Below are 14,349 nucleotides of genomic sequence, written 5' to 3'. Positions count from 1 at the left end.
GTTTTCCAACACAGAGCAACAGCAGTTACTTTAGAGGGTAGGCTTAAGGGACAAAATACATCAGTTTATTCTTTGAAATGCCTTCTCTACCTCCATTCCTTCACCCACACTTGTTCTGTCTCACTTTATATGTTCACATTTGCATGCCTCAGTTTCTGGGTTACATTGACATAGACTTAGGTACACTTTTCAGATATAAAATGAATTCTAACATACCTAACTCACCCATCTCTGAGTAGGTGGGTGTTTTCCTGAATGTAAATATATTTTCATAATATGTTAGTCAGTCACTTAATGTGTCCTTCTGGCCACATAGAAAAGAATTTGTCTCAGGTGAAGGGTGGGTGGAGACAGATTGGAAGCTTTGAGGATAATACTTACAGGGGCAGCAGGTTACCTGGTAACTTTTGCAGGAAGGGTTTCCCACTGAATATACCCATATAATTTTAATTCTATATGAGTAAGTTTACCAGGATATCTTTAGACCTGCACTCCATCACAATCAGTCTTATATAGCTAAGCTAAAACCCCACCCAGGAATGGCCCCCACTACCTCTCTGTTATCTGGTAAGTTTTATCCAGGTAATAATTTACCTGGCTAAAAGTAACTTATTTTGTGGGGAAGGTTTTTCCAGCTAATTTCTAACTTAGAGCCTAGTTTTTCTAAGGTTTTTCTCCAATTCATTGTCTATGGGAAAAATACTTGGTAAATCATATCCTTAAACAGAAAAACCTTCTTTTTTTTTTTTTTTAGCTCTACGTGGATACCTAGTAATATAGGGAAGATTTTAAAAAATCTAGTGAATGGGTAAGATTTCCAAATAGTTTTACTCGGTTACCACTTACCTGGCTAAAAAGGCAAGTGACTATCTGGCTAAATGTAACCAATAAACATTGAACTGGCTAGATTTAGCAAAATTTGTGTGGGGACTCACCATGATAGGCTGGGTCTCAGCAGTGAAGGACGCAGAGAGAAAATATATTTTATTAGACTGCAACGAGGAAAGATGCCCGTGGATTGGCAGTATGACACAATTCAAAGTAGTGATGTACCCTGAGATGATATCCGATAGCGGCCCATAGAGCGGGGTGCACTGGGAACTGCTTCCTCCAAGTACTTGTTGTAGAGTAGATCTGGTAGTGGCCTGCAGAACAGGGTATGCTGTGAATCCACGCTGTAGATGACACACCTTGTAAGGTAGTGCTCTGCAGAGCTCCGCATACCCAGCTCCGCAGAGCTGGGTATGCAGAGAATCCACACAGTAGATGACAGCAATGCAAGAGAAGCAAGCAGGGTAGCTGAAGTACTCACTCTGAAGTGTAGAAGGAGTCTGCCTGTGGTAGTACGGTAGTGACCCAGACGAGGGATACACTGGAGAATCCGACAGTAGAGAAGATGGTAGTGAAGGTACTCAAATACTGAGAGAAGTGGAGACTTGAACAGAGAAGGCCCTTCGAGGAGCAAACGACCAGAATGAGGCAAGGCCCCCGAGGAGCGGGAACCTAAGGCGTTCGAGCAGGAACACTGGAACAAAGAAGTGTCTCTGAGGTAAAGGAAATCAGAGGAAGGAAGTCCTTGCTAACTTGTAGGTAGGAAGGTCTGGCAAGGTTAAATACACACAGGCAGGTGATGTCATGCGGAGGGGACGCCCAAAAAGGTTCCCACCATGATGTGTATAAGAGAGGGACTGGCACGTGCGCGCGCGTGCCCTAAGTTATGCCCAATTCAAGATGGCAATTGGGATTGCCTATGCCATCCCGGGGACACCAGAGAGGTTGGAGTTTGGAGGCAGAGGTAGCCATCTTGATTAGAATCACTGGTGCTGGGGAAAAAGAGGTGGGCAACAGAGGGCGCTGCCATCTGCAACCGAAGGGTACATCAGTACCCCCTCATCTTAGGGCCCCTTCCAGGGGGTTTTGGTTTCCTTTGATGAGTTAGATGGAACTGGCTAATCAGCTCTTTGTCGAGGATATTGGTAGTAGGCTGCCAGTTATTTTCCTCTGGCCCATATCCTTCCCATGATATCAAGTACTCCCAGTGCTTTTGTCTCTTACATACATCCAGGATGTCGTCTACTTGGTACACAATGTCCTCTTCGGCAGTAAGAGGTAATGGGTCTGGAGTCTTAGCTGAAAACTCAGAGAGTTTGAACTTAATAGCAGGTAATTGAGAAGTCCATTACCTGCTATTAAGTTCACTTAGAAAATAGCCACTGCTATTACTAGCAACGGTAACATAGAATAGACTTAGTTTTTGGGTACTTGCCAGGTTCTTATGGCCTGGATTGGCCACTGTTGGAAACAGGATGCTGGGCTTGATGGACCCTTGGTCTGACCCAGTATGGCATTTTCTTATGTTCTTATGTTCTTATGAGTATGAGAGACTTCAAGAGAGACACGTGGAAAGCATTATGTATCTTAATGGATGAAGGCAATTTCAGTCCTAGGTGATGGAGATGGAGAAAGGCCCAATGTATCGTGGAGCGAACCTGACAGAAGACAGCTTCAGACGAATGAATTTGGTACTGAGCTATACCTTATCTCCTGGTTGGAATTGGGGTGCTGCTCTGTGATGAGCGTCATAACACTTTTTGGCTTGTTGTCCCACCTTGAGCAGAAGGTCTTTGGTCTGTTTTCAGAGTTGCTGAAGTTCCTCTGCTGTAGCTTGAGCTGCAGGAAATGTTACCGACAAAGGTATAGGAAGTGGAGGCAATGGCTGACGGCCATACACTATTTGGAATCATGTAGATCCAGTAGCAAATGCAGGGTGAGAATACAAGGCGAACTCAGTCCAGGGTAGCAATTCTACACAATCATTTTGCCTGGAGTTAACGTATAAATGGATGAACTGCTTAAGCGTATGGTTAATTATTTCCATCTGACCATTTGATTATAGATGGTATGCTGACGTCAAGCTTAAGGAGATGTCAAACTTTCGACACAGTACCCTCTAGAATTTGGCTGTGAACTGTACACCTCTATCCAATAGGATATGCTTTGGCATGCCGTGCAGGAGAAAAATATTTTTTATAAACAGCTTGGCCAGTTCAGGGGCAGATGTTAGTCTGGGCAATGTCACGAAGTGTACCATTTTCGAGAAGCGATCAACTGTGACCCATATTGTGTTGTTTCCATTGGATACTGGCAAGACTACAATGAAGTCAGTTGCAATGTGCATCCCTGGCTCATCTGGGACTGGTAAGGACTGAAGTAGACCCCAGGGACATCCAGCAGGAGGCTTCTCTCAAGCACTATTAGAGCTAGATTTCACATATGCTTGTATGCCCACTTTCAATGAAGGCTGCCAATAGAATCGTTGTAAGGTGGATACCATACAGGCCTGTCTAGGATGACCAGCCAATCGGGAATCATGAGCCAATCTTAGAAGGTTCTTCCTCATACTGTGAGTCACTACTATCTTACCAGCTGGAACAGAATAGGTAGTGGCCAATATCACTTTTTCAGGACTAAAGATATGGCGAGGTTCATCTGGGACATCCTCGGGCGAAAAGGAGCATTAGAGGGCATCTGCACAGACATTCTTATCAGCAGAACGGTACTTGAGCATAAAGTCAAACTGGTTAAAGAATAATGACCATCTAGCTTTGATGATGATTGAGTCGCTGTGCATGACACAGATATTCCAGGTTCTTTTGGTCTGTTTACACTGTTATTTCTTATTGTGCCCCTTCAAGCCAAGGGTGCCACTCTTCGAAGGCCAGTTTGATAGCCAACAGCTCTTTATCACCGATACCATGGTTTCTCTCAGCTGGAGAAAACCGCCATGAAAAAAACGAACATGGGTGCAGAGTATTGATGTTGCTGTTTTGACTGAGCATGGCTCCTATGCCAACATCAGAGGCGTCAACCTCGACAATGAATGGTCATCGAGGGTCTGAATGACATAGACATGGTTTTCTGAGGAACGTCTCTTTGAGGGTTTGAAATGCATCAATAGCTTCAGGAGACCACTGTGAGGGGCTAGTCCCCTTCCTAGTCATGGCGGTATGTGGAGTAGTGGTTGATGAATGTGTGATAATAATTGGTAAAGCTGAGAAAATGGCGGAGTTCCTTTAGACCTGTGGGCTGGGGCCAATCTTGTATGCTTTTAGTAGAGATGTGAATCGTGTCCTCGATCATCTTAACGATCGATTTCGGCTGGGAGGGGGAGGGAATCGTATTGTTGCCGTTTGGGTGTGTAAAGTATCGTGAGAATCGTTAAAATCGTGAGCCGGCACACTAAAACCCCCTAAAACCCACCCCCGACCCTTTAAATTAAATCCCCCACCCTCCCGAACCCCCCCCAAATGCTTTAAATTACCTGGGGATCCAGCGGCGGTCAGGAACGGCGGCGGTCCGGAACGGCCCCCTCAATTGAATCGTGTTGTCTTCAGCAGGCGCCATTTTCCAAAATAGCGGCGCAAAATGGCGGCGACCATAGACCACACGATTCGACTGCAGGAGGTCGTTCCGGACCCCCAACAGGATTCAATTGAGGGGGCCGTTCCGGACCGCCGCCGTTCCGGACCGCCGCTGGATCCCCAGGTAATTTAAAGCATTTGGGGGGGGGGGGTTTCGGGAGGGTGGGGGATTTAATTTAAAGGGTCGGGGGTGGGTTTTAGGAGGTTTTAGTGTGCCGGTTTTCCTGCCCTCCCCTTCCCCCGATTTACGATTTTTTGACGATAAATCGGGGGAATTGGTATTGTATCGTGGCCCTAACGATTTTTGACGATTTAAAATATATCGGACGATATTTTAAATCTCCTAAGACCTTCAAAGTCATCAGGCAGACATGGTGAAAGTACTGCAAAGACTAAGGGATAAGCTTGAGAAAAGTGCCTTCCACTAGGAGTCAGTTCCATTCTTGGGTTACATTGTGTCCAGTAAAGGATTCCAAATGGACCCACAAAAGACTAAAAGCTAGGGATGTGAATCGTTTTTTGCAGTACTTTCACCATGTCTGCCTGATGACTTTGAAGGTCTTAGGAGAAGATTAAGATGTCGTCTAATATACAGGATCTCATTCATCATATTTTGAAATACTGCTGGTGCGTTACACAGGCTGAATGGCATAACTAAGTATTCAAAAGTGCCCGTCACGGGTATTAAAGGCTATTTTCCATTCATTCCCGTGATGGATGCGGACCAGATTATAGGCCCTTTTAAGATCCAACATAGTAAAAATCTTGGCTCATTGGAGTCTGTCATACAACTCTGAAATGAGCGGTAAAGGGTATCGGTCCATTATAGTGATCTCATTAAGACTTCTGTAGTCAATACAAGGGCGAAGGGATCCATCCTTCTTACCAACAAAAAAAAAAAAAAACAGCTCCAGCCAGTGACTTGGAAGGTCTGATAAAACCTTTCTGTAGGTTTTCTTGAATGTAGGCTGACATGACCTCAGTCTCCAATAATGAGAGGGGATACACTCTTCCTCTAGGAAGCTCCAAATCAGGTTTTAAGTTTATAGCAGTGGCATTTTGTTTAATTCACCCTCTGGGGTAGGTGCAAGCACCATTTGGGTGTTGTGGGTGGGAGAGATATATTCAATTTTTAGCTAGTTTGCTAGAATTTCCATTAAAAATATATTTCATTGATTTTCCTGCTGTGCCAACAATTCCAGCTTTTTAAACTGCATTTTGAACTCACTCAGTCTTTCACACCACATTAGTGCATTATTGCATATCAAGGCACTGTGCCAGTGGGCACTGGGTAGTTTAGCAGACTCAAGTATATTATTGGGTCAGTCTGTGCAGCGAAATCTCTAGTGTGCCTCTTTTGTCTTTTGTAGTTACAAGCTCGGTGTGTGCACACACACATTACATTAGTGCATATCAAGGCACTGTGCCAGTGGGCAGTGGGCACTGGATAGCTTAGCAGACAAGTATATTATTGGGACAGTCTGTGCAGCAAAAACCCCAGTGTGCCTCTTTTGTAGTTACAAGCTTGGTGTGTGCACACATACCACATTAGTGCTCATCAAGGCACTGTACCAGTGAGCACTGGGTAGTATAGCAGACTCAAGTATATTATTGGGAACACTCTGTGCAGCTAAATCCCAAGTGTGCCTCTTTTGTAGTTACAAGCTCAGTGTGAACCCACACATTATATTAGTGCATATCAAGGCACAGTGCCAATGGGCAGCCAGTAGGCACTAGGCAGTGAAATCTAGATGTGGTCGAGTGATTGGGTCTGGCTGAGGAGGCACTTCAAAAGGTACTAGTGCCAGTCCCCCATTAAATTTAAAAAGGAACCTGTTGCAATCTAAACTCTTTGGTGGGGCAGGCAGTTTCATCCAGAAAAAAATGAAATCTAAACATGATGCATCGTCACCTCCTGTTTCTGACCCTGTAGTTTTGGAGGTGAGGGAAGGAGAGGCTGAGTCATGCAAGACAAAATGGCGACACCCAAAAGCAGCAGAGCGACAGCAATCTTGACTTAGCATTGACAGTGTAGCGCAGGCACTGTTTGCTTCTGATTCCAATGAAGAATCATCTTGTGTGGGCTTCTCATCAGAAACGGAAGAAGTAATAGCTGACGAAGTTTTAGGAGGATCAGTTAGTCCTGTCTTAGTTTCCACTTCAGTGCAGCAGGGGAGAGATGAAACTGATGAGGAGGAGGAGGAAGAGAAGTTGGTGGCACAGGCACAGGGTGTGACTGATGCCCCTGGCATTGCTTCTCACGGTGCACCCACTACTTCAGCTCCAGTGCCAGCATCTACCCCCAAGGCTATACAGAAAGGAGGGTCACAAAAGACATCTGTGATCTGGAGCCACTTTAAAGTGAGGGAGGACCCGTGTTTTCCTCGGTGTAATTACTGTGCTAGGGCTATTAGAGAGGCAAAAAAATGGGACATCTATCTAATTTTGGCATGACACATCATATGAAGAGGCAACACCCAACAAGAGTACTGCCATCTGGGGATGGTGGCAGTACCAGTCAGGGGACCCCCTTCCAAGCAGTGTAAAGTGGATGAAAAGGAGTAGAGTCAACCCACGCCCTCAGCCCCTTCTAGCAGTCAGGTGGCAGGCCAGCAGCCCCCTGCCATGTGGCATAAATGACAACTCAACATGGAGGAAATGGGATGGAGTGCGGTAACGCTATCCCGGGTTAGGAGGCAGGCAGCCTCAAATGTTGTAACCAGGAGCATTGGGGAAATTATTGCCCTTGATGACCAGCCCTTGCAGTTATTGGAAAATGTGGGTTTCAAGTATTTTCTGAAGCTCGTAGTTCCAAATTACAAAGTCCCCTCCAGAACCACATTTAGCAGAAAGGTCATTCCCAGTCTGTACAAGCATTTCACAGTCATATCCAAGTGCTGCTAGCTAAGGCAGAGGGGAGTGTGCATTTCACTTGTGATATCTGGACTGCCAAGAATGATGCACACTCTTACCTCTTCCTGACAGCACACTGGAGGGACCTGGCTGAGGCAGGGGCAAGCAGCAGCTCTATTAGTGAACAAGTATCAGGGTGGAGGTGGGCTTTAATGCACACCCACCTGACATAAGAGGCCCATACCTCAGCCAATATTCTAGCATGCATCAGACAGATGCTGGTGGGCTGGCAACTACACCATTGAGACAGGAATATTCAGGCAGGGTTCCTTGTCACAGACAATGGTGCAAACATGGTAAAGGCAATATACAACGGGCGCTTTCAGAACATACAAAGTTTTGCACACACTCTGTACATGGTAGTGAAGTCAGCTCTGGGGTTGGAGTCCAATCACCAAGACAATGAATACCTGCATATGTTATTACACAAGTGCAGGAACATAGCAGTGCACTTCCACAGAAGTGTGAAGGTGGGACAGGTTCTCCGACAAATGCAGACTGATTTGGAGATGCCTCACAAGTGTCTCATTCAAGACATTTCCACCGGTGAAATTCCACCTATATGATGCTGCAGAGGTTAGTGGAGCAGCAGACACCCCTTCATGAACTTTCTGCAGCAATGGACATAGGTGTGCCGAATCCCCTAGGGCATCATGATTGGTTAGTTATAAGTCAGCTGGTAAAAATCCTGCAGCCCTTCAAGAATGACACAGAGAAGATGAGTTCCAGAAGTGCCACCTTGGCTGACATCATCCCTATGGTTAATTAACTGGAGGAAAATTTGAAGGGCTTTAAACAGGAAGAAGGAATAACAGCAGTGGGTTTGCATTGTCTGGACGTTTTGCAGAAGCAGGTGCAAGAGAGATTAAGGCCTTTAACAGAAGATCAGACATACATGCTTACCATAGTCTGAGATCCCCGTGTGAAAGGGAAACTCACCCTAAAGTAGAGATGTGCATTCGTTTATGAAGAATTAGGCAATTTCAACAAAATTGCCTAATTCATCGTGGTTCGGGGGCCCCGCCCCCCAAAACAGAATTTCCCCGAAATACGAGAAAAATTTGTTTTTTGGGTTTGTACAGGGGGAGGGGCACATTTTATTTTTTTAAATAAAAAATCACCCCAAGCATTAAAATTTAGTATAATACAACATCTCCCCCCCCCCACCATCTCAATCCCTCCCCAAGACTTACATGCTTGGTGGTCCAGCGGAGTCCTGCGAGCTGTTTGTCTCTCCCTGCCATCTGGCCTGCCTCGCTCAAAATGGCGCCGATAGCCTCTGACCTACTATGTCACAGGGGCTACCGGTGCCATTGGTCAGCCCCTGTCACATGGCCATTGGCGCCATCTTGTGCTCCTACCATGTGACAGCAGTTGACCAATGGCACCGGTAGCCCCTGTGACATAGTATGGGCAAAGGCTATTGGCACCATTTTGATTACTGGCAGCCGATTGCGAGATCACTCCTGGACCCCCGCTGGAATCCCAGGGACTTTTAGCAAGTCTTGGGGGGGTCAGGAGCCTTTGCCCATATTATGTCACAGGGGCTAGCGGTGCCATTAGTCAGCCTCTGTCACATGGTAGGAGCACAAGATGGCGCCAATGGCCATGTGATAGGGGCTGACCAATGGCACCGGTAGCCCCTGTGACATAGTCTGTCAAAGGCTATCGGCGCCATGTTGATTGAGGCAGGCCTGAAAGTCAGACAGCAAGGAGGGAGAAATCCCTCACGGAACCCCGCTGGACCACCAGGGATGTTGGTAAGTCTTGGGGAGGGATCAGGATGGTGGGGGGCTTGTATTTAATGATTTATAGTAAATTTTAATGCTTGGGGTGGGTTTTTTTGAGCTTCATTTTCCCACATCATTTTTTGGGCCGGTTTCATTTTTCCCACTTAGTTTTTTTGTTCGTTTTTCCAAAAAACTAACCGAGGAAAAACAAACTTTACCCCAAAGCATCCGACTCAAAAAATGACCTGGTAGTAAAAAATGAAGCTTATCTCTACCCTACAGTATTATTGTCTCATATTTTTGAAGGACCTGCTGTTAGTAAAAGTCCGTGAACAGTAGCACCATAGGCAGAGACAGATTAGGCATGAAGCAGAGGAGGAAACAGTGGGCACTTCAGAGAGTTGTACTAACCCAAGCAAGAGCATCACTGTCAGTGACAGCTAGTACTTCCTCTTTCACTTCAGTACACCAAAGCCATGTTGCCCATAAAGAATCATCTGCTCTGGAATGGGATAGAGAGGAAGCAGCTGGCATGAGTGATTGTCAGCCCACCCAAGGAAAGGAGACTCCAGGACAAATGTCAGTGATACGGTATCTCTCAGAGCCCACAGAGGACATGCAGACAGATCCGCTGGCATATTGGGCACACAAGTCCCTGTCTGGCCACACCTAGCCAAAGTGGCTCAGCGATATCCGTCATGTCCACCAATCAGTGTGCCCAGGGAACGTGTCTTTTCAATGACAGGGAATATCTTGAGCCACACTTAGCCAAAGTGGTTCAGTGATATCTGTCATGTCCACCAACCAGTGTGCCATGAATGTGTCTTTTCAATGACAGGGGATATCATGAGCCCTCACCGCTCAAGGCTGGCACCAGAGTTGATGGAAATGCTAGTGTTTCTGAAAATAATCATGCCTTTGCTTGGGTTTCCAAATGTCCCCTTGAATGGCAAGATGAATTAAAGCAAATGAAAGCAGCTCCAACTGCCTCCTATGGTCCAGATAATATCAGCATATGTACTTGACCTGAAACACTGTGCCAGTCTGTCCACTGTCCTGGCCGTACATCCCTACAAGGGCCTGACCTCAAACATCTGCCTGTCTGAGTTTAGTTCTAATTCAGCCAGGATGATAGGCACAGCATTAGAGGATAGAGGTCAAGCCCTTGTAGGGACATAAGACCTGGACGGACAGGCACAGCATTAGATTTCAAGCCCTTGTAGGGACATAAGGCCTGGATGGACAGGTGCAGCATTAGAAGTTAAGCCCTTGTAAATATCCAGAAGCTATTAACTGTACTTGTGCACTTCAGCTGATGACAAAGGAACCCGAAGAACTCTCAGAAATAAGAAAACCGCTACTCAAGTCCAAGTCTACAATATCAACCTATGTTGACTTTGTACTTTACACAGAGCCTCTGTAAATTATGGGAATACAGAGGATGAACTACAGTGCAACTACCACCAGTTTTCTATAGTACTAGAAACATTAATGTTGGCACCTAAGAAAGATTTAGGGAAAATGGCCCATATTTTGAAGGTCATGAAAACTATTGAGCATATGAAATATGCAAGCTCCAAATATCTGGTCAGCTTACATTCCAAATGTTTCAAAACAGATAAAAGAATATTCTGGAAAGAAGTGATGCACAAATCCATGTCAACTTGCCACGCTTGAAGGCTAGTGCTCTACTCTAGGGTTCCACCCATTTCAGGGAGCCCTTTCCAGTGCAAAGGAAAGGGAATTCTCCCCGGGTTTAGCCAGCCTATCATTTAGTACGCATTGACCCATGTGGAACCAGAACCGATGTTCACATGGAATCTTCCTCCATGTTGACTCACCAGGCTTGAAGGCTCATGCTCCACTCTAGGTGCCAACTCATTTCAGGGAGCCCTTTCCTGCGACAAGGAAAGGGAATTCTCTCCATGTAGCCAGGCTACTTCTTAGCACCCATTGACCTATGTTGAAATGCTGTTCACATGGAAACCTCCTCCACATCGACTTTACATGCTTGAAGGCTCGTGTTCCACTCTAGGGGCCAACCCATTTAAGAGAGCCCTTTCCTGCACAAAGGAAAGGGAACTCTCTGGGGTGTAGCCAGCCTATCTCTTAGCACCCGCTGACCCATGTTGAACCGCTGTTCACATGGAAACCTCCTCCGCCTCAGCCTTGAAAATTCTTGTTTGTATATCTGCTATGTCCACCAGACTTTAAAAGACCAGCGAGAGTTCACTAGATGTCAACGGAAACACCCCACTCTAGGGGTGAACCCATTCTAGGGAGCACTTTCCTGCGCAAAGGAAAAAGAACTCTCCCCAGGGCTATCCTGTCTTGCACCTATCAAAACCACAGGGACCTGACCACCTCCATTCTGCCAGCCTGTCTTGCACCTATCAACTTCCTGCCACTCTGCCTTGCTGCCAAACACCATACGACTCAGTCTACTCCTTGTGCTGTTCTTGCCACTCTCATGGTTTCTCAGTGTGTTGGTGCTAGTCTTTCTGCACCTTTGTCCCTTTATCAGTGCCTCGTGGTTTTCCTTTGACACTCTTTCTGTTTGCTATGCTCCCCCTTCATTGTACTGTAGGATGTGGATGCCACTTGTCTTGCCATTTTGCCTCTCGTGCTGCCTTCGAGGGTTCATGCATCTGTTATCAATGCTCTCTTTTGAAGCTGTGGTGTGTTTTTGACACTCTCGCTGCTGCTTTGCACCTATTTTAAAGCACTCTTGCCACTCCTTTATTTATTTATTTATTTATTTAAAATATTTCTATACCGGCCTTCATGAATGGGATTCATATCAGTCCGGTTTACATAAAACAAGGGAAAAACCAAGTAACCATAAATAAGAAAGGTCGAAACAATCAAAGTTACAATAAAACAGGGGTATTAAAACTTGGGAGCTAGAGGAGCTAGGAATAAGTGAAGTAGGAGTAAGAGCGATAGAAATTAACTAGATAATTATCATATAATATGGTATGAAATTGGTAGACATTCAATTCCTTTATCTGAGTATGACGAGTTAATTTGTGTTAGGGGAAGGCTTGGAGGAAAAGCCACGTCTTAAGTTTCCTTCGGAAGGTTTGGAGGCAGGGTTCCAGTCTTAGATCAGTCGGTAGTTTGTTCCAGAGGATTGGTCCTGCTGTAGAGAAGGAACGTTCTTTGGTGGTTGTTAGCCGGGTGGATTTGGTAGGTGGGACTTGCAGCATTCCTTTATATGCCTCTCTGATGGGCCTGTCTGAGGTATGGAGTTTGAGTGGGGACTGTAGGTCTAGGGTGAGTTGTTTGTGAATGGTTTTGTGAATTATGGTGAGTGTTTTATGTTGAATTCTGTATTTTATTGGCAGCCAGTGTAGGTTACGGAGGATGGGGGTAATGTGGGCGCTTCGGTTAGTATTAGTTAAGATTCTGGCTGCTGCGTTCTGGAGCATTTGTAGTGGTTTTGTTGTTGAGATGGGGAGCCCCAGAAGTAATGCGTTGCAGTAGTCCGTTTTTGAAAATACAGTGCCTTAGGCTATTCATGCCACTTTGGTGCCACTTTGCCCCTGTCTAAGTACCTTGGAGCTCTTTTCTCGTTCTGATGATTGCTCCCCAGAAGTTTCATCAGAATTGATAAGAAAACTCCAATTCTGCAGCCAAAAATAGGCTGCAAATACTTCCCCAATTGACTTTAATGGGAAAACTGACAACGAATAAAACTAATCAACGAATTGGTTTTTCCCCCTATGAAACTAATGCAACAAATTTGGGTCCCGGCGAAACGAAAACTGAATCGAAACAAATTTTTTCCTTCAGCACAAATAGCCACTACTAGTATTAGGGCATTTTCAGTTTAGGGTTCAGAGCTTTGGATCTCTTTACCATATGAGATTCAGAATGACAGTGATTATTTGAGATTTAGAAAAAAAGATTAAAACATTATTGTTTATGAAGGCTTTTTTATTGATGTTATGTGTAATCCAAAATAATAAATTGGAAATGAGGAGTATAAAGAATTGGAAATAAATAGAATGAATGAATGAATGAATGAATGAATTAATTAATTAATTAATTAATTAATTTAGCGATCAAGCTTGTCTATGTCTAATTAATTTATCAATCAAGCTTGTCTATGTCTATCATGTGCAACATGCCACTGAATGTGACTAAACAATCTATTCACCCATCATCATATGTACAGCCAAATTTCTTTCTTTGTACTTCCAATATGGTAGCAAGTGTATCACAAACTGGTATCTTTCCCCTTCCATCTTTTACCACCATCTGGTCTTGGAGGTATTTGCTGCTCAGGGAATTGCTTTACCAGTGTGCTCATTGTGGCTGAATGTTTTTTTATAGGAGAAGAAAAACAAAACCTTTTACACAATAGTAAAGGATGCAGTTGCAGAATATAACACAAAACTATCCAGATGAAGAGTTCAGTCCTATTCTAAGATGGAAGACATTCAAGTTTGTATTACAAGGTAAAATCATAACATACTCTAGCCAAATACACAAGAAATGATAGGAGCACTAGTATGCTCTCTTGGCAGAAATGCATCAATTAAGTTAAAACACAAATCAGAACCCTGTGACTAAGAGAAGTCATGGATGAGGAGACCCCAACATGTACAGCGACTGGAGAGTCCTCACTGAGTTAGAGATGGAAGGCTGGGGGAAGGGAATGGAAGGAAGGTAGATGAGATGAAGGGAGGAGGGATGGATATATGGGGAGCATTAGTCATGCACGTAAGAGAGGTAGAGGAAAAGAAGGTGGGAGGTGAGAGGAGGGCGGGGTCTAGGGGTGGGCCGAAAGGAGAACAAAGAAAGGAAGGGATCAGAAATCCTTCCTTTTTCTGCTGTAAGCCGGCCTGAAAGGTTTCCCACCCACCCTCCCTCAAAGATTTTCTTCATACGAGGAAGGGAGAGTCAGGGATTGTTGCAGCACTGCCTGGGTGACCAGATTGTAAGGGAAAAACTCCCATAGGAAGTGAAGGCCATTAGTCACTGTAGGGCATGGCAAATGCCTGCCACTTGTTAGTAGAGGAGCATATGAGACTACCAACACTCACTCACCACTTCAACAGTAGATGTGCAGGACAGTATCATTTTACTTCTTGAGCGCTGTGCCTTGATGGACCGGGACGCTTGATAACAGGATTGGTAACCACCCCATAAAAAGGCTTTTATAGCCAAATAAAAAAGTGTTGGAAGTGGCAGACAGAAATCTGCAGCACAGCAATTCAAAGAGCACTGGTCACTCATTGCACAACTGGGTTCTGCAAGTTCAGGCCTTGAAATGTTTG

This window comes from Rhinatrema bivittatum, chromosome 16 (genome assembly GCF_901001135.1).
Source record: "Rhinatrema bivittatum chromosome 16, aRhiBiv1.1, whole genome shotgun sequence".
NCBI lineage: Eukaryota > Metazoa > Chordata > Amphibia > Gymnophiona > Rhinatrematidae > Rhinatrema > Rhinatrema bivittatum.
This window is presented reverse-complemented; position numbering follows the sequence as displayed.